At 39.9% G+C, this 27797-nt stretch overlaps 1 protein-coding gene across 2 annotated transcripts in view; it reads right to left on the reverse strand.

The window, feature by feature from the left end:
* Nucleotides 1-22550, reverse strand: part of AFF4 (AF4/FMR2 family member 4) — a 97292-nt gene extending 74742 nt beyond the window's left edge. Inside the window, exon 1 of one of the 2 annotated variants that reach the window (XM_043587702.1) lies at nucleotides 22175-22550. The gene's annotated coding sequence lies outside the window, so the exon portion shown is untranslated. The remainder of the gene's footprint in view (nucleotides 1-22174) is intronic. The other variant, XM_043587681.1, reaches the window with a different exon arrangement.
* Nucleotides 22551-27797: the final 5247 nt, after the last annotated feature.

A 27797-nucleotide genomic window follows, 5' to 3' on the forward strand; every position in this document is an offset into this window, starting at 1 on the left:
TTCTTCTCACATGCAGTATTGTCACTAGGAATAAAATACTCAGAAATAAATTTAACAAAAAACAAGAAAACATGCTCTGAAAACTATAAAATGTTATTGAAAGAAATGAAAGAAGACCTAAAGAAATGGAAAGACATCTCATATTTGTGGATTGGAAGATTTAACTATTAAGATGGACATACTACCTAAACTCCTCTACAGATTCAACACAGTTATCAATACCCCAGCCGACTTCTTTGCAGAAGTTGACAATCTGATTCTAAAATTCATATGGAAATATAAAGGATCCCGAACAGACAAAACAATCTTGCAAAAGAGCAAGCTGGAAGTCACACACACTTTCCAATTTCAAAACTTACTACAAACCTATAAATCAAATAAATAGAACTGAGAGTCCAGAAACACATTACATTTATAACTGATTCTCATTAAGAGTGCCAAGACAACTCAATTGAAAAATGGGCAAAGGACTTAAATATTTCTCCAAAGAAGATATTAAAATGGCCAATAAATAATTAATACTTTGTTACCTACACTGGAAACAAAATTTTAAAAGAGAAAAGAGAAAATATGACCAACAGTGGCACCTGGGTGGCTCGGTCAGTTAAGCGTCCAACTTCGGTTCAGGTCAAGATCTCATGGCCCTTGAGTTCAAGCCCTGGGGCTCTGTGCTGACAGCTCGGAGCCTGAAGCCTGACTCAGTGTCTCCGTCTCTCTCTGACCCTCTCCCGTTCACACTGTCTTCCTCTCTCTCACTCTCAAAAATAAATAAAAACATTTTTAAAAATTTTTAAATGAGCAATATATGAAAAGATGCTCAACATCATTAGTCATTAGGGAAACTCAAATCAAAACCACAATGAGATACCACTTCACCACTCATTAGGATGGCTATTACCAAAACAAACAAACAAACAAACAAAAACTGCTGTTAAGAAAGTTGAGAAATTAGAATGCTTGAGCATTCATTGCTGATGGAAACGTAAAATGGTGCAGATGGAGTGGAAAACAGTTTGGTGGTTACTCAAAAAGCATAAAAGAATTTCATGTGATCCGGCAATTATACTATGTCTATACCCAAAAGAACTGAAAGCAGGGACTCAGGTACACCAATGCTCATAGCCCCATTATCCACAATAGTGAAAAGGTAGAAGCAACAGAAGTGTCTATCAAAAGATGAGTGGATAAACAAAATGTGGCACATATATGCAATGGAATATTATTTGGCCTTAAAAAAGAATGAAATTTTGACATGCTACAACATGGATGAACCTTGAGGATATTTCGCAAAGTGAAACGGGACAGTCACAAAAAGACAAATAGTGTATGATCCCACTTATATGAGGCGCATAGAAAATTCACAGAAAGAGAAAGGAGAATTGTGGTTGCCAGGGGCTAGGGATAAGGAGGAATGGGAATTATATTTAATGGGTATACAGTTTTTGTTTGGGATGATGAAAAAGACCTGTAAACAGACAATGGTGATGGTTTCACAATACTGTGAATATACTTAATGCCATTGAGCTACACACTTAAAATGACTAATAACTTTTATGTTATGGATATTTTTCCACAATAAAAAAATTACAATAAGCACACAGTAAAAAAAAGGTTTAACGTGCATTCCCAATGAAGCAGAAAGCCACCTTCTATAATATTTTAATAAACACATGCAGTCTTAGAACATTTCAAATTTAAATTTTAAAAAGATTAAAAGCCAAATGTGACCTTTAACTTGCCTCTTTCAAATGATGTTCAGAACCTACTACAATGTTTTTTTCAATTATTGTCTCAGAACATCTATACTGCTAACAAACGGAGCTGTTCAACTACCAGATTATTAAATTATTTAAACTCTAAAAATCTAAATGAGACTAGAGCTAAGAGCATGATCATTTTAGAATCCAGTTTACAACAAATGCTATTAAACTGTAATTTTATCACAATGCACTGTATTAAAGCAAAAAGCCTCATGTGTACTGAAATCTCCCTTGGCCTCCTTTGGCAGGATTTCTCTGTGAGAATCTGGAGAGGTTATTTCCTAAAAGGTAGGGAAATAAATATTGTACACCTGGAGAGCAAAGCCAATAGTAATAAACCATCAGGTCCCAAAACAGTATTTTGCAGAGAAGGATCTTGCCCCACAGACAGAAATAAGACTTCTACAGCCTTTAGGTTTAAAATACTGCCATGAAAAACACGGAAGCAAAGATAACTCCATTCTGGTTGTGCTTTCTTCGTTGTATCTTTATACATAAGCAGAATTTCTTATAATCATTTTTCATAACTCACTCTCAACTAGGCCCTCAAAGATTCCCAAAATCTTACTAGTTTTCACAGATGAATGTTCTTTCCTACTTCTCACAAGTATTTTCATGGAGTCCTAGGACTCTCTCTCCCAACTTGCATTCCACAAATGGCCTTGTCTTAGTGAAGAGAGATTGAAAACAGAAAATTAAACAAGAGACAGAAATTTTCTCATCAATCAACCATGAACTTTGAAACTACCAGCATCTGAATCCATTCTCTTATTTCCTCTGGGTAAAAAAGAAAAATTATCTCTTTTCTGTGAAAGAACAAGTATGTCCATTTTACTACGTTCTAGACCTTTATCAGTTACTGACTTCTCTCTAGCAACTTCAACTTCTCCCTCTCTAATGAATCCTTTCTACCAGCATCCAAGCATATTCTTCCTTTATTTAAAAAGTTTATATACACTTGAGAGAAAGAGACAGAGAGAGAGAGAGAGAGAGAGAGAGAGAGAAAGGGAAGGAGCGTGCACCCAAGTGGGGGAGGGGCAGAGAGAGAGGCCACAATCCCACAGTGCCAGTGTAAAGCCTGACAGGGGTTGAACTCACGAACCTTGAGATCAAATTCTTCCTCAAAAAAAGAAACAGACTCAGGGTGCCTGGGTGGCTCCATTGGTTAAGTCTCTGACTCTTGATTTCAGCTCAGGTCTTGACCTCACAGTTCGTGAGTCAGTTCGTGAGTTCGCGCCCTCCATCAGGCTCTGCACTGTCAGCGCAGAACCTGCTTGGGATTTTCTCTCTCCACCCCTCCCCTGCTCATGCTCTCCCACTCTAAAAACAAATAAACTTAGAAAGAAAAAGAAAAAGGCTTCCTTGATCCCATCTTTCTCTCCAGCTACCATTCTATCTTTTCTCTTCTCTATTTTCGTTCATGGCCAAGCTTCTCAAAAGGACTCTTGGTGTTTGTCTTCCTCTGCAACCATTCATGTCATAAAGTGTTACCTGAAATAGGGTAAGAAGCAATAAACACTTGTGTTAGTCATGAACCACCTCAGGAAATACAACACTGCCAATAGAGTGAAAGGCTATTGTATACCATCCTTGGATCACATCTCTTGTACTCACTACACCTTACAAGTGAGAGCCACTATTCTGATTTTGGTGATAATCATTCCCATAAATTCCTTTTATATTTTTATAACTTATGTATATATCCTTAACACTGTTTTGCATATTTTTCAACATTTAAAAAGGGTATATTCTAAAGACCAAGGCTTTCTAATTCTCAGCATTATGTTATGAGGTTAATCCATGTTGATACATGTTACTATATATAGTACATTTATTTTCACCAAGGTGTATTCACACAACTTACCACTGTCCAGTTGATGGATATTTAGTTTCCCCTTTTTCTGCCAACACAGAGCTGTAGTGATCATTTTTTTCTGCATTTCTCTTATGCCAATGAGTGAAAGCTTTTCTAGAATAGACACCTACAAGTGGAATTTCTAGGATGCAAGCATCTTCAATGTTGTTTTTTTTTTAATGTTTGTTTAGTTTTGAGAGAGCATGTGCACAAGCGAGATAGAAGATCCAAAGCAGACTCTGTGCTGATCGTAAAAAGCCCAATGCAGGCCTTGAACCCACAAACTGTGAGACCATGACCTGAGTAAAAACCAAGAGTCAAATGCTTGACTGACGGAGCCACGCAGGAGCCCATGGTATCTTCAATTTTAGTAGATACAAATTGTTTTCCAAAACATATCCAATCACTATTCAACCTTCTATTGTTTCCAACTTCCCAACATTCTGTTTTCAACTTCCCACACTCCACTTTGCCAAGATCACTAGTGATTTGCATATTACTAAATCCAACAGACACTTAATCATCTTAGTTGACCTACCATTCAACACATCCAGCCACTAATGGCTCCTTAATATATTTTTTTTTAACAAAAAGCTGCAAGTTTATTCACATAATAATTCTAACATGTATCAACATAACATGTATCAAAATTTCAAGCATGTCATTTTGAATCTCAAGAAACCACAACATTCAGTATTAATTAAAAACAAAAAAAAGGGTGACGGTGTTCATTTATAGGTTTTAGTCCAACATGAAAATGCAGAAAATGTTTATTTTGTTCATCTGTGTTGATTCCATGTTTCTCCTTGAGAAACTTCAACCGTTCTTCCTTCTTTTTTGTGTCCACCTTCTGAAATGCCCTATTGGCATTACAGCAGATAACCACCAGGTTATCTGTTATAAACACTGAATCCTGAAAGGTGATCACACACATTCTAGGCATCAAAGAAATCTTCACAGATCACGCAAGGTGTTCCTCTAGTTGCAGGTGTGTCCCCAGTCAGATTTAATGAATAGATCAGTATTTCCAAAATATACTGTATGTTTCTTCACCTATGATGTCATATGGCAAATTTCTTATATCTAAACTGATTTAGTTCAAGTGGAAGTCGAATATTCACTGTCTTGGCAGGCTGATGAGGTTACTACAGCAAATACTGGAATCCCTCCGGACACCTCTGGAGCTCACTCAACTTTGACCACAACGTCAAATGCAGGACATCAACATACAGGCTCCCTCCTCCTTAATATACTTTTGGTTTCTGCAACTCCAGCCCTCACAGTTTTCCCACCACCTCGGTCTCCTCCCATTTTACCTACCAGACTTCTTAGAAGTTGATGCTTCTCTGTGCTCAGCCATGGGTCTTATTCTGATTCAGTCTACATTCTCTCCTTACATTCTCATGGCTTAAAATACTATGTGTACACAGGGGCACCTGGGTGGCTCAGTGGTTTAAGCATCTGACTCTTGACCTTAAGTCATGGTCTCAAGGTGTGTGGGATGGAACCCAGTGTCAAGCTCCGTGCTGACAGTGCAGACCCTGCGTGGGATTCTCTGTCCCTCTCTTTCTCTTAAAATAAACAAACTTAAAAAACAAAAAAACCACCTATATACCTATAATACAAATACCCAAATATGCACCATTATCAAATTTTTCTCTTTGAGATAGAGAACCTCGTTGATCATGTTCTTTGAGGGATCTCAATCTTAAATACATCCTGAATTGATTCCTTAATCTGTTTTTCCCTACTGCCAGGAACTCCTGCTCCAGTAATCCTCATCCTATCAACCAACTGCTCTTGTTCAATCCTCCGTTTAACCTCTCTCCACAACCAACCCATAACCACAGCCTCCCAAAATATATTTTTAATTTATCTGTTCACTTCTTTCTGCTCAGCCACTAGTCAAAACAAGCTATTACTTTATCTCCTTGAACAAATGTTACAATTGGATTCCTGGTTCCCTTGTTTTCTAATCCGTATTTCATACAGCAAAGTGATCTAATTTTTTTTAGAGGAAAAGGAAGTAGCTTTTTTTTTTAATTTGAGAGAGAGAGAGAGAGAGAGAGAGAGAGAGAACATGAGTGGGGGAGAGGGGCAGAGGAACAGAGAGAATCTTGAGTGGGCTCCACACTCAGCAGAGCCCAACGTGGAGCTCAATTCCATGACCCTAGGATCATGACCTAAGCCAAAATCAAGACTGGGATGCTCAAGGGGCATGCGGGTGGCTCAGTCATTTAAGCGTCCAACTTTTGATTTTGGCTCAGGTCATGATCTCATAGTTTATGAGATTCTCTCTCTCCCTCTCTCTCTGTCCCTCCCCATCTCCCCAGACAGTCCTATCATGAGCTCGCACTCACTTTCCCTCTCTTTCTTTCTCTCTCAAGATAAATAAACATTAAAAAAAAGAAAAGAAAAAAGAGTCAGAAGCTCAACCACCAAACCATCCAGGTGCCTCCAAAGTGATCTTTTTAAAACACAAACCGGATCATATCACCCAACCCCTGCTTTAAAAATTTTAGTAAGCTTTCCATTTACCTTAGGAAAAACTTTAAGGTCCTGAAATGGCCTACAAAGCAATGATGTAACTTCATACTTGACGTGACTCCCACCTATCTCATCAGATTTATTTTATACCTTATGAATAACCTCCCTTCCCAGTGCCCACCAATCATCTTTTCTTTTTTTAGCTTCTTGAACTTGTGGTGCTTTTTTCAGCATTAGGAAATTCATGTAGACAATTCCATTTTCTCTCAGAGTACCTAATTATAATTAAGTATACACTTCTTTTGATGTTCATTAATATTTCCTCTCCCACTAGGTCATGATCAGAGAATGTTGTCTGTTTTGTTCAGCCTTGCATACCTAGAATATAACCTAGTGGACAATCACTTCAGTAAGTAAACTAATGAACTTCAGGGCCTGGTTAGAAAGGAGCAATTATCTCACTATAAAATAATACTTAGAGATCATGAGATTCTTCACCTAACATCACAAAATCCCAGTATTTCAAAACTGGAATAATTAAGACTCATATTACACTAAAATCAGACACCATCTGCAACATTTTAATTTAGCAGACACTTAACGTATGCATTAATTATTTTAGATCAGAATTGAAACACATGTCTTTACTTATCTGCCAAGCTATACAACTCTGATTCTATGACTATAACTCAATCCACTTTCTCTATGAAGCTTTTTCTAATAAAGCAAAACTTTATTTGCTCATCTTAGAGGTCAAACAATACCACAACCAATGTTTATTATGTCATTACACACACATTCAATTGTTCAAGAAGTCATTTGAAACAGTATTTTCCAAGTGGGTTACTGATAAATGTATTCTTTTTAAAATACTAGACAGGGGCAACTGGCTGGCTCAACTGGTAAAACATGCGACTCTTCATCTCAGGGTTGTGAGTTCAAACCCCACACTGGGAGTGGTGCCTACTTAAAGATTTTTTTTTTTCAACGTTTATTTATTTTTGGGACAGAGAGAGACAGAGCATGAACGGGGGAGGGGCAGAGAGAGAGGGAGACACAGAATCGGAAACAGGCTCTAGGCTCTGAGCCATCAGCCCAGAGCCCGACGCGGGGCTCGAACTCCCGGACCGCGAGATCGTGACCTGGCTGAAGTCGGACGCTTAACCGACTGCGCCACCCAGGCGCCCCTTAAAGATTTTTTTTTAAAAAATCTAGATAATTTTAAGTCTCAATTCAAGAAATGTTTATTACACACACAAGTATGCTCAACACTTAAATGTGAACATAAGAATATGACTATTCATATTACTTATAACCAGCTGCTTCCTTCTAGATATTTCTCTCAATAATAATCCTAAAATGTTCCTTCTCCCAGTAGTCCTGCACAGTTTTACACACCAAAACCATTTTCAGAACCAAAACCAAGTAAAATTATATTTCTTGGGCTTTTACTAATACTTGAGAAATATGTAAACCAAATTTTACTAGTTCAAACTTCTCTCAAAAAGTTACTACCAAATTCTAAAAGTATATGGACAAATAAACTGAGAAGTCTATTTTCATCTTTAAAGATGAATGAATGGGTGGAAACGATGGTTAAAAGTCAAAGTTTACAGTTCCTTTTAGAAAGAAAACAATCTTGGGGCACCTAGGTGCCTCGGTTGGTTAAGCGTCCAATCTTGGCTTCAGCTTGGATTGTGATCTCATGGCTTGTGAGTTTGATCCCTGCAATAGGACTGTGCTGACAGCATGGAGCCTGCTTGGGATTCATTCTCTCTCTCTCTCTCTCTCTCTCTCTCTCTGCCCGTCTCCTGCTGTTTCTGTCTCTCTCAAAATAAACTTTAAAAAAAAACTGAAAATTTAAAAAAAAAAGGAGAAAAATCTTTTGATTCAGTTTCTTGCTTTCAAAGCATGCAATATCTAAAACCCACTAAGGTCTCCTATTGGAAACTTCTGTAATATATGAGTTGATAATTACTTTCATATTTTTATGAAACAGAAGTACTTAAAACATTCTTCTGCTTAAAAATCAAAAACTCCAAGCTCTATGGAAAATCCTAATCCTAAATTCTCATCCCAGGATTTAAAACTGTCCACAGCTTTTTAAATTCTTACCTATTTCTATAAAACCTTCAGGGTTTATCTGGGCCTAAAAATAACCTACACACATCCAGATCTACATATTTACTCAAAAACTAGTCCCTCTACTTAGAATATCCTTCCTTCTCCCCATTTCTAAACACATCCATTTCAAAGTTTACTGCATACCCCACTTCCTCCAAAAAGCCCTCCAAGATTCCTCTGTCACTAAAATCACTTACTTTCCAAAGAATTTCTTTGTATCTCATCTGGCACTTAAGACTTGCATTACATTAGGATTATTTACTGATATTCTAGGGACTCTCCCTACTCACCTCCTTATTATAAGCCTCTAGAGAGTAAGAGCCACATAAACATCATTTCACTTACTCTTTAACCCCTGTGGTGATTAACACAGTGGCAGGCATACGAGACATACTCAAAACACGTGATGAGTTTCATAAAGGTCACAACTGTAGTGTTATTGCCCTAAGAGTCAGTGGTAACACTCACTAAAAGTTGGGTTTCAAAATATGATGTGACCCATCATTTTCTATCCACAGATAGTCTCCCATTTCCTAAGACTTTCAGTTATATCTGATAACAATAAGAGAGTGGGTCTTCTTTATACTGTATTCAATATATTATCAATCCAATAAAGGCATTAATAGTGATATTAAATGAGCTCTGTTGCTTTTAAAGCAATTTTTCTACAAGAGTTTATCTAAAAGTAAAACAACATATGTTCAAGAAAAAAAAAAACATACAGAAATGATCAATTTCTATTTTTACTTAAACCCTGTACTCTCAAATGTTCACCAAATGTAAGTGCTAGACTGTAAAATCTCAGAATCATACTTGGCAAAGTGGGAAGGTGTAAAAACTGAGTATTTCAGTCTACAACATCCAGAAAGAAATGATCTGTTCAACAGAGCACTGTAAGACTGCTTTCATTTGCAGTACCTGAGGAAGCCAAGAGAAAAGAATACAAGTCCAAACTGCAAAATAAAAGCAATTTTTTTACTTAAAAATGCATATACCACATTAAGCAAAAGTTTAACAACATTATACAGCAAAAGATCCTTGGAGTGCACACTAAAAGGAATTTCTCAGTAATTTCATCATCATTTGCATATGTGAAAAACGGATGGTAACAAAGTACCCCGATTTTTTTTTTTAAGTTTATTTATTTTGAGAGAGAGAGAGCATGCAGTTGAGCAGAAGAAGGGCAGAGACAGACAGAGAGGGGATTCAAGCAGGCTCCAAGCTCAGTACAGAGCCTGATGCAGGGCTCAATCCCATGACAGTGAGATCATGACCTGAGCTACAATCAAGAGTTGGTAACTTAACCCACTTTATTAACTCTAAATTCTGTTAATAAGGTTCCAGTTAAATGTAAACAGGAATACTGCTTTAAGAAGGTTAAGGCCATTTAAGGCTACTGCTCTTTAATAATAACTTAGAAGTTACGGGTTATTTATCATGGCACAAAGAATATTTACTTTGAAAGATCAAACTGTAAGTAAGAAGAGTAAACATACTTTCAAAATATTTTCTAATTCAGACTTGTAACATTCAGACAAAAGTCAGAAGGAATTTTGAAGGTTTTACAATTGTTATTTTAAAAACTATCTTTCAGTATAGACCTATACAACACATAAGGTACAATGTTAACACTCTTAGTTCATTCACCAATTACTTAACCAGAGCATATACTGTGCCAGACACTGCACTAATGCTAAGGATATTAAAAATAAAAGTACTCTGGGGCGCCTGGGTGACTCAGTCTTAAGGTTAAGTGTCCAACTTTGGCTCAGGTCATGATCTCGCCATTCATGGGTTTGAGCCCCACGTTAGGCTCTGTGCTGACAGCTCAGAGCCTGGCGCCTGCTTGAGATTGTGTCTCCGTCTCTCTCTCTGCCCCTCCCCCATTGGCGCTCTGTTTCTGTCTCTTAAAAATGAATAAACGTTAAAAAAATATTAAAAAATAAATAAATAAATAAAAGTACTCTTCATCTCCAAGATTTGGGTGCAGCTACCCAGACTAGAGAAAGATGGCAGTAGGGAAGGAGGAAGGAAAGGGAGGAAGGCAAAAGAGGGAGGTTGGTTCTAAGCAGAGAGAACAAGTGCAACAGCCAAGAAGAGAGAGCACAGCACAACCAGGGAATACAGGTGTATCAAGTACAGGTGGAAAATAGGGTTGGGGGAGTACAAAATAAAAGTTAAGACTGGAGAGATACATGAAATCAGACCAGACCTGTGGGATTGTTTATCAGATCTGGAAAATATAAAGAGACCTCTGCAAAGAAAATGAAATCTCCCAGATCTTGAGTGACGACTTTATTACATTAAAAAAATACTAAAACATAAAATTAGGTATGAACTCATTATATTTATAGCTCTTAAGTTTTACCTAACTGTAAAACAGAAACAACTTTAAAAATTAAATACAAAACAAAATTTAAAGTAACATTAACATAACATGGGGCGCCTGGGTGGCTCAGTCAGCTAAGCCTCCTACTTCAGCTCAGGTCATGATCTTGAGGTTCCTGGGTTCACATCCTGTATGAGGCTCTGTGCGAACAGTTCAGAGCCTAAAGCCTACTTCAGATTCTGCAAAATTCTCCCTTTCTCTCTGCCCCTCCCCTGCTTGTGCTCTCTCTCTCAAAAATAAACATTAAAAACATTTTTTAAATAAAATAACATTAATATAAGATTATGATGTATTCATAATAAGTCACAAACAATGTTGTAATCGATCCTAGAAATACGTAATCTCAGGTCTGGTTTCATATTTACAAACCACTTCTACAATATGACTTCGATAATACTAACACAGGAAATGCTTATAAATATGTGATACAAGATGGGTTTAATAATTCCAAGTATTTATAGTTGCTAGTTTAGGGAAATACAACCATATACTACCATGCCAGCTAGAGGTCCTTAAATATCAATTTTAAAACATTTTAAAAATTAAAAAAATAATAATAATAGGTGCACCTGGGTAGCTCAGTTGGTTAGGTGTCCAACTTCGGCTCAGTTCACGATCTCAAGCTTGTGAATTCGAGCCTCGCGTCGGGCTCTGTGCTGACAGGTCAGAGCCTGGAGCCTGCTTCAGATTTTGTGCCCCTTTCTCACTCTGCCCCTCCCCCCATTCCTGCTCCGTGTCTCTCACTCTCTTTCTCTCTCTCTCTAGAATAAATAAAAAACATTAAAAAAAATTTTAAAGAGTCCTCACTTGCTGGGGCACCCAGGTGGCTCAGTCGGTTAAGTGTACGACTGGATCTCAGCTCAGGTCATAATCTTACCATTACTCTGCACTGACAAGGACTCTGCTTGGACTTCCTCTCTCCCTTTCTCTCTCAAAATAAATAAATAAACTTAAAAAAAAAAAAAGAATAAAATAAAGAGTCCTCACTTGTTAACTTTTGCAATCTATCTTATTTGTGATTTAAGTAATTTAATTGAAATCTACAGTAAATGTGTATGTAGTATAATGACTGCTGAGATTTGGAACAAAACACTTATACTGTAAACAAACTCTTTCATATTGATTAATTACATAGATGGGATACACTAGATACATCTCACAGTGAAGACATGACACTAACTACTATGCCAGGGTTCTTACTGGTTTGGCCTGCTTAAATTAACAACCTACCATGACATGATCCAGTTGTACTCACCTTCTTTCCTTGTCTGAACCACCACAAAATCATTAGTACAGTGCATTATAACTTGGCACAAACACAGTAATAAACAACATCTAAACACAGCAACAAACTCCCAAGGGAGTAGCTGGCTACAAAGCAGTGCTTCAGATGTTACAGAAGAATCCCTAGTTAGAAGAACAGTACAAAAAATGAAACACAACTAAAAAGTTTTAAGGGACAAAATCAGATTTATAGTTTAGAGGGAAGTCAGGAAGCAAACGAGAAGGGTGCTGCAATAATTCAGTGAAAAGTGAAAACCTGGATTAAGGCAGTAATACTAGGAATACAGATAATATAGAGAGAGCATTTAAATTTAAAGATGTTAAGGAAGTAGACTCTTGGGGCCAGCCAGATGTGAGAAGTAAAACAGGAATCAAGGACAACTTGGAGGTTTCTGCAAAGGCGATGACAGTGGTACGTTACCCAAGGCAAGGAAAAGGGCAGGATTTGGGGGTGAGGGGATTGACTGAGAAGCAGTAGAAGAATTAATTTGTACATGATGAACACTCACAGAAACTATCTGATGAGCTTCCAGCCTTACCTCTCCCCCAGCTTTTCTGGAAATTTTTGCCCCCCTTCACCGTACCTTCAAGGTACAGGTGACCAGTGAAGTCTGAATCCCTAACTTAAGCTAAGCCAATGCCCAGACCACATCTGTTTTTTATGTATTTTTAAAATTTATTTCTATCTATTCATACACATGCACACACACATTCCACAATCAAAAAACCCTAACTGCCACCACAGTAAATAGGGACCATGTAAACTAACATTGAATCCTAAAACAATACTCAATCTCAACTATCCACCAGGGATCTGCTAAGACAGGAGATGACCAGCTTTTTCAAAGCCACAGAGTAAATATTTTAGGCTTTGCAGGCCCTACGGTCACAGCTATTCCACTCTCCTATTGTAGCAGCAAAAGCAGCTACAATCAACACAGAAACAAATGGGTGTGTCGTCTGTGTCCCAATAAAACTTTATTTATGGACACTGAATTTGAGTTTCCTATAATTTTCACAGGCCACAATATTTTTTTCCCACCATTTAAAAATATAAAAAACATTTTTAGCTCACAGGCCATACAAAAGCAGGCAGCACTGGGCCTACTAACCATAGCTTACTGATCCTTATGCTGAGGCAACACAGAACTGCCTTCCCTTAAAACTCCTTCCAGATGTCCTCTCAGTGTTAACCTTAACTTAAAACAACAGACAAGGAAAACAATCCTAGTTGACAGAACTGAAAATTTTCATTTGGCTTACCAAAGAACTCACTCCATTTGCAAGGAAGTCAACAGATGAAGGCCCACATACTTGCTGGTTTTGCCATTTACCTTACACTGTACTTGCCTAGCAACGTATGGTGTAAGTCTTGGAACAATGCTACCTTCCTCTCTCCTCCACACCAAACAGTTTTAGTTTTGTTGGTGTTTTTGTTGTTTTTCCACAACTATGTATCAGTTATCTCAGGGATGATCAAATTTAGTATTTAGCCCACAACTTTCAAATATGTGACAAAGCAGATCTAGCTAGACCAATTAACAAAGGATATCACCGTGTGAATCTGCACTCAGAGAACAAGGGCCTTTGGATGGAAATTGGGTTGTCTCTATTGAAGAGATGAGGGTATCTGCTGTTGTATGCAGATAGCTATATTATGTTAAAAAATACATATTCAACAGGGGCGCCTGGGTGGCTCAGTCAGTTAACGATCCAATTCTCGATTTCAGCTGAGGTCATGATCTCATGGTTTATGAGATCGAGCCCTGCATCAGCCTCTGCAATGACAATGCAAAGCCTGTTTGAGATTCTCTCTCTCCCTCTCTCTCTGCCCCTCTCTGCTTGCATGTGCGCTCTCTCTCTCTCTCTCTCTCTCTCAATGTAAATAAGTAAACATTTATATATATATATATATATATATATGCATATATATATATATGCATACATAAAAGTAGGACTGTGTGTGCACTAAATAGCTATGGGATGAATGAGGGGGACAACTATGTTTTAGAGTGCCCTTTACTCCACTTCTCTCTGGAATGCTGCAGTTAGAGCATATTGGGTTTTTTTGTTTGTTTGTTTATTTACTTATTTTGAGAGAGAGCATGCATACACACGAGAGAGAGGCAGAGAGAGACAGAAACAGCATGCGCATGTGCACATGCACGAGTACTGGGGACGGGCAGAGAGGGAGAAAAAAGAATCTTACAAACCATGAGATCATGACCTGAGCTAAAACCAAGAGTCAAATCCAAGAGTTGGAAGCTTAAATGACTGAGCCACCCAGGTGCCCCAGTTAGAACATGTTATTACAATGTAGCTCCCTAGCCAAAGTTGTGCTCCACAGTTGGACATATCACCAAATGAGTCCTTTTCCTGGAATTGAGATTTAGAATCAAGGCAGCCTCTCTCTGATAGCAGCAGATATGAAATTTAAAACTCAAAAGGTATTAGTTAAGTGTTAAATTTCATCTGCAGCAAGGGCAAATTGAATAGAGAAAGAACATCTGGAGAGTAATAAAGAGATACTCCTAACCACATCTGCAGCCCCTGGATCCAGCTGCTCCTGAGTTCTAGCTGTCCTCTTGTGGGTTGATTGCCTTTCTTACAATTCATGGGATATGTGGTATGTTCTCAACAAGTTCTGTTTAGTTTAAGTTAGATATGTGTCACTCGCCTAACCAAAACAAAGTGCCTACTAAACAATCCAAAGGAAGGTATTCAGTTGAATAAGAGTTCTGGTTCCCATAAAACACTTAAGAGATGGTAGCTGAAGCTATACAAATGGATGAGATCATCCAGAAGAGTGAAAACAAAAGCCCAAGGCTAGGGGGTGCCTGGATGGCTCAGTCGGTTGAGCGTCTGACTTCGGCTCAGGTCATGATTTTGCGGTCTGTGAGTTCGAGCCCCACGTCCAGCTCTGTGCTGACAGGTGGAAGCCTGGAGCTTGCTTCGGATTCTGTGTCTCCCTTGCTCTCTGCCCCTCCCCCGCTCATGCTCTGTCTCTCTCTCTCTCTGTCAAAAATAAATAAACATTAAAAAAAAAATTAAAAAAAAAAAAACGAAGGCCAAGGCTAAAATCAAGAACTTTCAATATCAAAGCATTAGCAGAGAACTAAGTCTGCAAGAACGCAACTGGTAGGAAGAAAGGGACAAAGTCGTAAGAGTCCAGGAAGAAAACAGTATCAAGTAGAAAATGGTTAACAAAAGTAAGGAGACAAAGAGATAAAGGAATAAGCAGTAACTATATAATTTGGCAATAAAGAAGTCACAGGCGGCCTTGGCAAGAGCAATTTCAGGAACAGGATGAGAAGACAGGCATAAAGTTTAAGAGTGCAGAGGAGGGGCACCTGGGTGGCTCAGTTAGTAGCACGTGGGACTTCAGCTCAGGTCATGATTTCACTATTTGTGAATTCAAGTCCCATACTGGGCTCTCTGCTGTCAGCACAGAGCCTGCTTCCCTCCAGATCCTCTGTACCCCTCTCTCTGCTCCTCCCCAGCTTGAGCTCTCCACACTCTTTCAAAAATAAAAACATTAAACAAAACAAAACAGGGCACTTGGGTGGCTCAGTCTGCTAAGGATCTGACTTAGGCTCAAGTCATGATCTCACAGCTCCTGAGTTCAAGCCCTGTGTGGAGCTCTGTACTGACAACTCAGAGCCTGGAGCCTGCTTCAGATTCTGCATCTCCCTCTCTCTGCCCCTCCCCAGGTTGCACTTTGTCTCTCTCTCAAAATAATAAACATTTAAAAAAAAAAAAAAAGACTGCAGAGGAAGTACACAACACTACCCATGAAGTAATCTTGCCATTTAAAAAAAAATTCAAGCCTTGGGGTGCCTGACTGATTCAGTTAGTAGAGCATGCAACTCTTGATCTTGGGGTCGTGAGTTCAAACCCCATTTTGAACACAGTTTATTTAAAAGTAAAAATTCAGAGGGTGCCTGGTTGGCTCAGTTGGTTGAGCCTCCCACTCTTGATTTCCACTCAGGTCATGATCTCATGGTTCATGGGAAAGAGCCCTGCATCAGGCTCTGAACTGATAGTGTGGAGTCTGCTTGGGATGTTCTCTCTCCCTCCCTCTCTGCCCCTCCTCAACTTGTTCTCTCTCTCTCTCTCTCTCTCTCTCTCTCTCTCTCTCTCTCTCTGAAAATAAACGTTAAAAAATAAATAAATAAATAAAAATAAAAATTCAGGGGCACCTGGGTGACTCAGTTAAGCATCCAACTCTTGATGTAGGCTCAGGTCATGACCTTGCCATTCATGGGTTCAAGCCCCGCCCCACTGACAGCGCAGAGCCTGCTTGGGATTCTCTTTCTCCCTCTCTCTTTGCCCCTCACACATTCGCTCTCTATCTCTCAAAATAAATTTTAAAAACACAAAGTAAAAATAAAAATTCAAGGGCTGCCTGGGTGGCCTTGGTTAGGCATCTGCCCTCTTCCTGGCTCACCCTCTTTCAAAATAGATAAATATTAAAAAAATGAAATAAAAAGTCAAGCTTCAATTGGATCAAGCTTTTTTTTTTTAATTTTTTTTTTCAACGTTTATTTATTTGTGGGACAGAGAGAGACAGAGCATGAACGGGGGAGGGGCAGAGAGAGAGGGAGACACAGAATCGGAAACAGGCTCCAGGCTCTGAGCCATCAGCCCAGAGCCTGACGCGGGGCTCGAACCCACGGGCCCGAGATCGTGACCTGGCTGAAGTCGGACGCTTAACCGACTGCGCCACCCAGGTGCCCCTAATTGGATCAAGCTTCTAAACGTAACTACTATATACAGAAAAAACAAGGGACTGAGGAACATACTATATAATACCACAGGGATGCATCCAGCACTATTTAGACTGTGAGAAATCTCATAGGGCAAAAAACATGGCTTCTTTATCAAACTAATTGTATAGTAATGAGTAAGTGCAAAAAATCAGAGAAATCTGAAGACTGACTAAATACACGATGACACTAAGAAATTAGTATTAACTTCTTTACTGAAAAGTTGGATTATTGTTTTAATCCTTATTTTTTAGAGATATATAAGGAAATAGTATTACACAGTCTTTATTTTACCAGAATGTCTTCCCTGATACATGGTGCCAGATGTCACTCAGCAGGGTACAGTCCCCTAGTTAACATAACAAGTAAGGAAGATACAAAGTGATGCAGGGATTCAAAAAAGGTAGGTCCCAGTTGGAGTATCCAGAGGAATCATGGAAAACTTTAGGAAGGCAATGGTACTTCCACTGTGCCTTAACAGACAGTGAAATTTTAACAGGGTAGGGAACAAGAGAGGAAAAGTGTTATTTCAGATGGAAGAAATGGAAACAATTGCAAAGAGGTGGGAAGTCCTGTCAATGCAAAGCACTGGCCTATACTCACCTCTCCATAAAACTGTCGCTACCATAATGACAAGAAAAGAAAAAGTCAAAGTGAAAAACTATAACTCACTAGCCAGCTCTAACTTAACAAAATCATGTGAGACCCATTCAGTCCTAAAGTAGCCTCAAGTAGCACAGTCCCAAGGTAGATCATGGCAATATCTGGGTAGTCAAACCATACTGGCTTTCCAGAGCAATGTATTCATGTCAATCCCTGATTTCCCCTGCCACACACCTACAACTCTGGAAAAACAATGCCCAAGGTTCTTTTACCTATCCTAGGAAATTATAAAAATAGTTTAAAACGGTACCCAATAATAAGCTTTGTCTACCCTCCTAAAAGCCACCACCATGGTTCATTTGGCACCACAAAAGCGGTAAAATTACCTTCCCTCAGAACATTCCTCAGGTTACAGATTTTTTAATAAAATATATACATGATGAAGCAGGTAAATTTCATTTTTTTTTTAATTTTTTGACTATATCTGCTTTTTTTTAAATTTCAGTGTCATTAACATACACTGCTATATTAGTTTCAGGTGTACAATATAGTGATCCAACAGTTCCATACGTTACTTAGAGCTCATCAAGACAATTGCACTGTGTCAACTATACTGGAATTATATTTAAAAATTTTTTTTCAACGTTTTTTATTTATTTTTGGGACAGAGAGAGACAGAGCATGAACGGGGGAGGGGCAGAGAGAGAGGGAGACACAGAATCGGAAGCAGGCTCCAGGCTGAGCCATCAGCCCAGAGCCCGACGCGGGGCTCGAACTCAGGGACCGCGAGATCATGACCTGGCTGAAGTCGGACGCTTAACCGACTGCGCCACCCAGGCGCCCCTGGAATTATATTTTTAAAAAAAATTTTTTTTCAAGTGCATTCCTAAGGTCCTTCACCTTTTTCACCCATTCCTGCCACCCACCTCCCTTCTGGTAACTGTCTGTTTGTTCTCTGTAGTTGAGTCTATTTTTTGGTTTGTCTCTTTTTTCTTTCCTTCGTTTGTTTTGTTTCTTAAATTCCACATAGGCGTGAAATCATATGCTATCTGTCTTTCTCTGGCTTATTTCACTTAGCATCATATTCTCTAGATCCATCCATACTGTTGCAAATGGCAAGATTTCATTCTTTTTTATGGCTGAATAGTACTCCATTGTATCTATATACCAATCTTCTTTATCCATTTATCTATTGATGGACACTTGAGGTGCTTCCATAGTTGGCTATTGCAAATAATGCTGCAATAAACACAGGGGTGCATGTATCCCTCAAAATTAGTGTTTTCAAAGTTTTGGGGTAAATACCCAGTGGTGTGATTACTGGATTGCAGGGTAGTTCTATTTTCAATTTTTTAAGTAAACAGTCTTCCACGGTGGCTGCACCAGTTTGAAATTCCACCAACAGTGCATAAGGATTCCTTTTTCTCCACATTTTCACCAATACTTGTTGTTTCTTGAGTTTTGTATTTTAGCCATTTGAAAGATGATTTTAAATAAAATTTCTTTGTTCAAAAACAGAATTAGGCTGGGTGGCGCAGTTGATTAGGCACCCAACTCCTGATTTCAGCTCAGGTCATGATCTCCAGGTTCATGGGATGGTTCCCTGCATTGGGCTCTGCTCTGGGAGGGCTGAGCCTGCTTGGGATTCTTTCTTTGCCCCTCTCCTGCTTGTGTGCGTGCTTGCATCACACACTCTCTCTCTAGTCCTCTCTCTCAAAATAAATAAGCTTTAAAAAAAAGAGAGAGAGAATTAAGGGGTGTCTGGGTGGCTCAGTTGGTTAGGCGTCCAACTTCAGCTCAGGTCACAATCTCAAGGTTCATAGGTTTGAGCCCTGCATCGGGCTCTGTGCTGATCGCCCAGAGCCTGCAGCCTGCTTCAGATTTTATGTCTCCCTCTCTCTCTGCCCCTCCCCTGCACTCTCACTCTCTCTTTCTGTCTCAAAAATAAACATTAAAAAAACCAGGATTAATAAGTAGTCTCAATATTAAAATGTTTTTGTAATATTTTGGAAATGAATTCACTGGTTCTAATATTTTCTGTGTGCCAATACCATTAAAATTCTCAGGATGTGATGCTAGTGAAAATGAACATCAAGACAGACAGGAATGCAGATGATCAGCCAAAACTCCATAACGGTCATGTTTATCATGTCCTCTTCCATTTACTAGAGTTATCACTTCAAGCAACCAAGATACTCAGTATAAAAAGTTACAAGTAGTGGTACCTGCTTGAACCAAAGGAAAAAGCACCAAAGTAACAGGTCTGGTTAGCTTTAATCACTGACTACATCTCGTTTCACACTTACACACACCCTCCCAGAAATCAAGTATAATCATTCCAACTTATCAGAGGAAATGAAAAAGGAAATGGGTAAAATATAATGAGGGCTGGGAGTTCAAAAGCTGGGAAACCTTTACATGACATAGGAAAGTTAAAAAGAATTTTTTTAAATTTGAGTACAGTTGACCTAAAAAAAGTTTTTATAATAAAATACCTGGAGAATAGAGCTAAAGTAAAAAATAAAACCTAAGTCATCAACTTTTACAATATGTACTGTACTTCTGGGTTACTGTCCACGTGTGCCTTTAATACCTGTAAGAGTACTTCTTTGATTTTATGAAAAATACTACAAAGAAAAGGCCTCATACATTTTGGACTCCATTCTAAACCAGTAGATGGCCACAAAAGAAGAAATACCTGTTTTCTTTGTTCCTCTCAGGTACACATAAACCATGACATTTACCTTAGCTCTTCAAAAAAGGTAAGATACATAACTTTTAGAAGCCTTCACCTTCTGTCATCTTCTGTAGCTGACAGTTACTTTCTCCCCTTCAAATATTGATCACTTGCTCATACAGTTTGCTTTAGATTATCCCTTTGTGAAAACTTAGATTGGATATCACATTCACATTCAATCTAACAACTGTGTAAAATACTGATGATACTGGAGAGATATAAACATAGCTCTTGTTCTAAACACACTACAAGAGACCTATCAGAAAATTACAATACAAAAGGAGAATATATCAGCTATTACAAAAGGCATACAATTCAAGAGCACAGAGAATGTATGTCATATGACAAAGAGAAAGTAATCTGAATGAAAATATTCTATCTTTAGGAATTCTTAATTACAGAGCTTTACCAAAGCACTGTACAATCATCTCTACACCCCAAAACTGTGGAGTGCTTTCCAATTAATACAGCTAAGCTCTTTGAGAGTGTGTGTGTGTGTGTGTGTGTGTGTGTGTGTGTGTAAACCATACAGTAAAGGTTGGGTCATTCACAGACCTCCTATCTTGTCCACACCTGATGCAAACTTATACTTAAAGTAGAATTTGCCTACTGTTCCTGCAGAGCTAACAAAACCTAAAGTCATCAGCATACAAGCCACCACAAACTGAATGAAACTGCTGATATTTAAAAAAAAGAAAAATCACTGCTCCCAGGTAAATTGACTCTAAAAGATCATTAAAAATACTTCTGGAGGATTTTTTTTTAATGTTTAGAGACTGAAAAATGCAGTGATGAATGAGGAAAATAACCAGAAAATTTTAAAGAAGCCAGCTTTGTTAAAAGACAAGTGGCCACTTGCCAACACGTCTTTATGCACGTATGACCAAAGAAGATCCAGGCAGATTCGCAGGCCACAAAGGCTCTTATCAAATGTCAAATTAAGAAAATTCACATAAATATTTCAATTTTGATAAATCAAAGTACAGTGAAATGACAAAAGCACTTCACAAAGCTTTGCAGAATCAATATGGAAACAAAGCTTTGAGCTTTTTAAACACATGAGTCCTAAAAATCAACACGTATCTTAAATGTCACATTTGCAAACATCTTATTCACAGGCACTTATTGCTTAGGTTCCCTCAAGACATACCGGTCACTGAAAAAGAGACTGGCCTTAGTTTAAAATTTCTGTAAAGCCACTCTGAATGGCAACTGACTACGAGAAGAACCCTAAATGGAACTCTTCGTCTTAGTGCAACTCCATGCACGAGCATTTCAGATTTGTACTTTCAACTTCCTATAAATGATAACCACTGTAAGAGAAAAAGCAGTAAAGATAGTCCTCAAACTCCTATACTCCAAGATCCACCCTCAAAGAGTGGAAGGAACAGCAAAGTGGAAGGAACAAAGCACTGACGTCAATTACGAGATTAACCCCGGGCACAGGCAGCTGGAGGAAAGGCCTAAACATCAATATCCAAACCCGAGCTATCGGGATAACTAGGTAACAGACCGACTGAGAAGTTAGGGGCGGGGGGTGGGGGGGGGCGGCTATTCAAGTATTACACCCCCACCTTCCCATTTTTAGTCAATCCCCTTCGAGAGCCGAAGGTGGAAAATTTTTTTCCCTTTTTTTTTTTTTTTTTTTTTTTGCAGAGGTGGGGGGGGGGGAGAGAGCGAGAGAGAGAGAGGGAGAGGGAGAAAGAGAGCGAGAGAGAGAGGGGGAGAGACGTGCGCAGGATCGCGAGAAGGAAAGCGAGAACTAGTTGGGTAATGATAGCCAGAAATCTAGGCCTATTTTCTCTACAAATAACTTGAAACTGAAGAGGATATTAAAAAATCACGAATCTGTCGCTAAATTTTCTGAGGGCTGGAATGGATTAAGAAACGAAAGCGGAAAGGGGAAACGGTGAAAAGATGGATTTCTGGAAATTTTTGTTAGGATGGTTAGCCTTATGTTGTTTTTTTTTTTTTTTTTTCCAGGCCGGGGGTGGGGGTGAAACGGAAAGAAGAAGGGCGAAGCCGGATCGAGCAGCCCCGGCCTGGAGGGTCTCCCGAGCCCCCAAGGCGGACCCAGTTCACCGTCTCCCCCACCCCCACCCCCACCCCGCACCCCGCGGCCAGGCCCGGCCCGGCCCGGCCCTCCGTCAGTCAGTCGGCCCCTCTCACCTCCAATCCCTGCTCCGCTAGGCCCAAACCATCTCCCAGCTGCGGCAGCGGCGGCGCCGGGCCTGCACCTTCACCGGACGCGCGTTCGAGCCCGCCCGGGGGCGGCGACAGACTGCCAAGGACGAGGGGCTCCGGGCGGCGGCGGGGGTTCGGCAGGTCTGGAAAGGCGCAGGCGGGGGCGGCGGCGACGCGCCTCACACGGAACAGGCGGAGGTCCCGCCCCGCTCCATGACGGTCGGGCCCAGCCCGGGACGGCCGACTGAGGCGGCAGGGGCGGGCCGACGAAGACCTGGCACCGGGATCCCCGCCCCGTCCGCTGGCGGCGGCGGCGACGGCGGCTGGACTCCCGCAGCCAGGACGGTGACTGACGCAGCGGCCGTGCCACCCATGTGATCAGGGCCGGGCGGGGGCGAGGCGTCACGTGGCGACGCCGCGCCCCGCCCCGCCAGAAAAGCGGGGCCCTGCTGGGCCTGCAGTGACCGGAGGCGACACGGGGGCCGTGACGTGCGCGGCTGTGGGGGTCGAACGACCCCGGACGGGCGGAGCACCGGCCCCGGGGGCTTAGACCCGACCTCCTAGGCCCCGCGGCCGCACAGGGCAGGGCCGCCGGGCAGGACCCGGCCTGCAGATCCGCGACGCGCACACCCTTCTGTGCACGTAGCCGCTACCGGGGACGGGCCGAGCCGGGTCTACCGGTTCTGGGACTCAGGTGAGGGGCGGGGGGTCAGGTCGTGCGCCCCTGGCGAGGGTCTGACGAACCCGAAGCCCCTTCGACCGACTTCCCGGTGCTGATGTTGATGCCCGGAGTCCAGCGGCCCTCAACAGGTCGGCGGAGAAAGGAAGTCTCCAGGGTCTTACTGCAGGAGGATGCTTGGAACCACGCTTGAACTTCTTCCATGAAGCCTCTCCAGCCCTTTCTGTTCGTCATCCAAACATTTTCTGCCAGTAATACTGTTCTTCAGGATATCATTTTCAACGCTTTCCTTCATCTTTTAACACTCTGCCAGTCAGGGCAAACTATAATTTAATTGAGAGTAAAATAATAGTTATAGACCAGACAGGATTTTCAAAGGGTCTCATGGAACGCAGTTTGGTAACTGTTCAGAGACACTACCTCCGGTTCACCATTGGAATCTCCTGCCTCTTACTTGTTTTCTTTATAATCTCCTGCCTCTTACTTGTTTTCTTTCTGTGCAGAAGCCTCAGGAAGCTGGGAGGAGCGTGAAGGGGGTGGGAGGTTACTTTCTACCAACTAATCTAGAAAAAAGCGTGTTAAAGATTGCTTTTGGTAAGGTGCAAGGTTTTTGAGGAGCTCTATGATAAACTCTTATAAGGAATGTGCATATGAAAATGTTTTTGTCAGCCCTTAACACTGGTAATTCAGCATCAATAAAAGTATAATTTTTCCTTTTTAAAATTCTTAACTGACCACCTATTATTTTTAAGCCTCACTCTTTATATCTATATAGATATTATCTATGTATCTCTATAGATGAGGAAATTATTAGTGCAAAACTCAAAAAGAACTGTGATGAAATAGAGTGAAAAATAATTACTCCTCCCATCCCTGCCCTTTAACTATGGTAGTCCTGGAGGCAATCATTTGGCATTTTCTAGTGTATCCCTCCCAAGAAATGTTATAAATAAACATGAAAATATAGTGATAACATACTTTTTACAGGAAAGATAATGTACTATATATACTGTTACGTTCCTTCCTTTTCTCACTTAAAATATCCTGGGTATCCTTCCATATGGATGTGGGGCCACAAGCCAACAAAGAGTTCTTGAGAGGCTTTTGGTGCAAGAAGGTGCTTTTATTACAACCTGGGGTCAGAACCTGTGGGCAGAAAGAGCTGTACCTTTGGTGAGATTTACAGGCACTCATGAGACGCTTTAAGAATGCAGGAGTCAGTGCATGTTTGATCCTTATCGAAACCATGTAAGCTATAGGCCAGCCTTCTGGGCTAAAGGTGAACATTTTCTGCTTCTAGCCATCATCACTTATCACTACATGAAGAACTGCTTCATTCTTCCCAGCGGCAGTATTTCCATTGTATGCAAATATTTATTTAGTCAGTCCCCTATAAGTGGGCATTTACGTTGTTGCCAAGCCAAAGCTATTACAAACTAGGCTGTAACTGATAACTAATTACCCCATATGATGGGCAACTAACACGTAAATCCTTACCCTGGAACATTTAGATCAAAAGGTATTTTTAACTTTGATAGATACTGTCAAATTGTCCTCTGCAGAAGTTGTGCCAATTTTATTTGCTTTCTTTCAAGTTTTGCCTTGGAAGATTTACAAGGCTATATTGAAAGGTAGTGGGGATGGAGAGAAGTAAAAGAAAGATTGTCATTTTACACAGTAATTAAAGAAGTATGAAGATGCAAATTGATATTTAATAAACTTTACAAGAGGTTTCCTTATTTTGGAATAAATGTTATTTGTCATTTAATCAGATGCATCCATTTTAACAAAGTGAATGTCTCTATTTTCATGTTCCAGAACAATGTAAGTCAACTGCACAGAATAAAGAAATAGTAGAAAATACTGACCATAAAGCTATAAGAGAAAAAAAAAATGAATGAACTGTATGATTGTTTTATTTTATTTTATTTTTAGTTTCGAGAGAGACCGAGTGTGAGTGGGGGAGGGGCAGAGAGCAAGGGAGACACAGATCTGAAGCAGGGTCCAGGTTCTGAGCTGTCAGCATAGAGCCTGACACGGGGATTGAACTCACCAGCTGTGAGATCATGACCTGAGCCAAAGTCAGATGCTTAACCTACTGAGCCACCCAGGCACCCCAGAAATGTATGATTGTTTTATTAACATGCAAGATTTCAACAAAGTATTCAACATATATTGTTCAGTAGCAATTCTGAGTAGATTTCTGTGTTTTATAATTCACAAACAAGAAAATGCAAGGGTGTCTGGGTGGCTCAGTCACTTGAACTTTCAACTTCATCTCAGGTCATGATCTCACATTTGTGGATTTGAGTCCCATGTCGGACTCTTGCTGACAGCTCAGAGCCTGGAGCCTGCTTAGGATTCTGGTCTCCCTCTCTCTCTGCCCCTCCCCTGTTCACACTCCCTCTCTGTCTCTCAAAAAATAAAATAAAAAACATTAAAAATTTAAAAAAAAGAAAATGCATATTTTTTAATGTGTACAATTGTATAAACTACCACTACAATCAGGACATAGGACATTTCCATTACACCAAAACATTCTCTTGGTCTCCTTTATAATGAACCCCTCACCTCAACCTGGGTTCCTGGCAACCACTCATATGCTTTCTTGTCTCTAAAATTTTACCTTTTCCAGAATATGACATAAATGGAACCATACAGTATGTAGCCTTTTAAGTCTGGCTTCTTTCACTTAGCATAATGCCTTTGAGATTCACCATTGTTGTTGCATGTATTAGTAATTTATTCCCATTTATTGCTAAGTAGTAATCTATTATATGGATATAACCTAGTTTGGTTAACCGTGCATGAGTTGGACATTTGAGTTTCCATTTTTTAATGATAATGAATAAAGCTTATATAAACATCCGTGTGCAAGATTTCATTCAGACTTTAAAGCATCCTTTTTTTTTAATTAATGTGTTTTTTAAAAAGATTTTATTTTTAAGTACTCTCTACACCAAATGTGGAGCTTGAACTCACAACCCCCAAATTAAGAGTCACATGCTCTACTAACTGAGCCAGCCAGGCATCCCTAAAATTATTTTCTGAAAGTCACATCTATGTATAGGAAATACCAAGTCACAATTTCATCTACACAAATATTATTCCATATTATTTTAGAAAGTCGTAATTTATTCATTATGTATCAAACATGTAACGTATATGTTACATATACGTAACACCTACATATATCAGGTACTATTCTAGGCACATGGATAAAACAATTGTTAAATGCTCTTCCCCAAAAATACCACCCAAACAATGTGGTGATAAGGCAAAGCTGAGTTTATCATTTACTGGTAAGAGAGACCAGTACCCCGACAGTCTCAGTAACATTCAGTAACATTCCGAGCAGGGAAGTTGAGATATTTATCAGTTTGGGGGGCTTTTCAGTTCAGAGGTTTGATTAGAGTTTGGTGAGAATCATGATCTAATAGGTTAGGATTAGTGGACACAGCGAAGATTTTTAAGAGTCTTGGAGAGTATATTAATTATTCCTGCCATAACAAACAACCAGAAACTTAGGGACTTAAAGTAACACAAATTTATCATCTTATAATTTTGTAAGTCAGAAGTCTGATACAGGTCTTGTTGGGTTAGGACCAAGGTATTGGCAAGACTGCTTCCTTTTGTAGGCTCTAGGAGGTGATCCCTTTCTTTGCCTTTTCCAACCTTTAGAGAATGTCCACACCCCTTGGCTCGTGCCCCTGTTCACCTTCAAATTGCTTCAAAGTCAGCAATTGCTGGTTGAGTACTTTCTTAAATCACATCACTCTTCCGATTCTGTCTTCCTCTTCTATTTTGAGAACGCCTGTGACTGCTGTGGGCCAACTCAGATAATCCAGAATCATCTCCCTATTTTAAGGTCAACTGAGTTAGCAATTTAATTCTATCTGACCCTACTTCCCTTTGTCATTTAACATGGCATATTCAAAGATTCCAGGGATTCGTACATGAACATCTTCTGAGGGCCACTGTTTGGCTTACCACACAGTGTAGGCCATCATCTAAAGTCATCTACTGCAAAAATAGAAAAGATTCAGTACTATGAGAAAAAAAAAAGTTAGAAAATAAGGTCATCTACTGAAAAGTTGAGCAATTTTGTGTTCATTTAAAAGGGATTTTGAGAAGTTCCTGAAATGAACAATAAAGCTTCTTGCAATTATTCTCTTTCTGGTTAAAATGTTCCTGAACCGTAGTTATGTTGAAGATGACTTCACCTCAGATCATGATCTCGTGGTCAGTGGGTTCGAGCCCCGCATCGGGCTCTGTGCTGACAGCTCAGAGCCTGGAGCCTGCTTTGGATCCTGTGTGTGTGTGTCTCTCTCTCTGCTCCTCCCCCACTCGCGCTCTGTCTCTCTCTCTCTCAAAAATGAATAAGCGTTAAAAAAATTTTTTTAAATGGTAGAGGTGAGGGGAGATGGGCGAGGTACCAACAACAATACCTGGTTCGATAATTACTCTACATACTATGTGGTAGGCACAATGCTAAATACTTTGGATGTGCTATTTAATCTTCTGGAGCTTTTCCTTTCTGTCTTGTCCACTACTACCATGCACTGAAACCACTCACCAAGAACATCAACAGTGACCACACTGCCAGATTCAAAAGTTGAATCTTTGCCTTTACCTTAGTAGCATTTAACACAGTTGACCATTCTCTCTGGTTTGAAACATTTTCTTCTCTTATATTTTAAGATGCCCCACTCGCAGAATTTCCCACTTACCCCCCTGGCTGCTGCTTTTCAGGCTCATTTGCAAGAGATCCTTTACCTTTTCCTGACTTCTAAGCAGAAGTACCCTAAGACTTGATCTTTAAGCTCCTTCTTTTCTCTCTGGAGTTGGCAAGCTTTTTCTATAAAGGTGAGATAGTTGATAGTTTAGGCTTTGCAGGCCAAGCGGCAAAATCAAGGATCTTATGTAAGT

This window comes from Prionailurus bengalensis, chromosome A1, assembly GCF_016509475.1.
Source record: "Prionailurus bengalensis isolate Pbe53 chromosome A1, Fcat_Pben_1.1_paternal_pri, whole genome shotgun sequence".
Lineage (NCBI taxonomy): Eukaryota > Metazoa > Chordata > Mammalia > Carnivora > Felidae > Prionailurus > Prionailurus bengalensis.